At 45.5% G+C, this 1,421-nt stretch overlaps 1 non-coding gene across 1 annotated transcript; it reads right to left on the reverse strand.

The window, feature by feature from the left end:
- Positions 1 to 234: 234 nt before the first annotated feature.
- On the reverse strand, positions 235 to 340 carry LOC149832406 (small nucleolar RNA R71). Its single transcript, XR_016433432.1, has one exon. It is a non-coding gene; the product is annotated as a small nucleolar RNA R71 (small nucleolar RNA).
- Positions 341 to 1,421: the final 1,081 nt, after the last annotated feature.

Raw genomic sequence — 1,421 nt, forward strand, 5'->3', positions numbered from 1 at the left:
ATGGCCTTAGTCACGAGGATCCCTACCGGCATTTAGATGAATTCCTCAAAATCTGTTCTACAGTAAAGATACAGAATTTCGATGATAATGCTTTGAGATTGACTCTATTCCCTTTCTCATTGAAGGACAAAGCCAAGTATTGGCTAAAGTCCTTAGATTCTGTAGAAATAGAGTCATGGGATCAATTGCAACAGGAGTTTCTTTAGAAATATTTTCCCATTGGTCGTACGAACCAATATCGTAGAGCCATCACTAGCTTTTCAGAGCTAGATGGTGAGCGCTTTCATGAGACCTGGGAGAGAATGAAGGATCTCCTCAGGAAATGTCCCCATCATCAAGTGCCGAAATGGCAACTAGTGCAGAGCTTCTACGATGGATTGTCTGACAAGAATCGTCAGATGATCGACTCTTCATGTGGAGGGACATTCATGCTGAAGAGCGAGGATGAAGCATGGAGGCTATTTGATACATTGGCCGAGAATTCACTCCACCATGCTTCGAGCTCTCATTCAGATAGAGCCACACCCAGCATTCAGAAGAAAGCTGGTGTTCTTGAGATTGGTCCATCTACTGCACTACAGTGCAAGGTAGACATGATTGCTTAGAAGCTGGACCAGCTTCTCTCAGAACCATCCACTACACAGCAGGTGTGCACTCTTTGTGCCAGTCCGACACACGAGATCACTGAGTGCCCTTCGGCAGCTCAGTACCCTGAATTTGTTCATGAACAAGTTCAGGCAGCTCAGGGTTACGTCAGACAGCCGAATAACCCATTTTCATCGACATATAATCCGGGTTGGCGTAACCATCCCAATTTTTCATGGAAGAATCCACAATCTTCCATGCAGATGCCTACATCCTCTCAGCCAGTTCGACAACCATCTTTTACTCAGTCATTTCAAAGACTGAACTATTCTCACTCTTCTTCTTCTTCAATCACTCCCCCGATTCAGCAGGAGTCTGCTCCGCAGACATCTTTTGAGGAGAGACTTCTCCAGGCATTCCAAGAGGTGAAAACCTCTAATCAGAACGCCTTCGATAAGTGTAGCCAAATATTGAGCTCACATACGCAGTCCATTGCGAAGTTAGAGTCGCAAATGGGATAGTTAGCTGAGGCTATCAGTAGGAGACCTGAGGGTACATTACCGAGTCAGGCTGTCATGAACCCGAAGGGCAAGGACTAGATGAATGGAGGCCTGTTTCATACTGAGACACAGCAGCAGGCCAAATCTGTTATGACCCTGAGGAGTGAACATGAGTTTCATGTCGATAGTAGAGAGAGGATAGAGGAGCCAGAGACCATTGTTTCACCTACTTCGGCTCAGCCATCATTATCATCCCCATCTCCATCATCATCTTCATTATCTTCATCATCATCATCTTCATCCTCAGAGAAGAAGAAGGATAGGAGTGAGCCTTCT

Source organism: Nuphar pumila, chromosome 7 (assembly GCF_984573655.1).
Source record: "Nuphar pumila chromosome 7, dmNupPumi1.hap1.1, whole genome shotgun sequence".
In the NCBI taxonomy this organism is placed as follows: domain Eukaryota; kingdom Viridiplantae; phylum Streptophyta; class Magnoliopsida; order Nymphaeales; family Nymphaeaceae; genus Nuphar; species Nuphar pumila.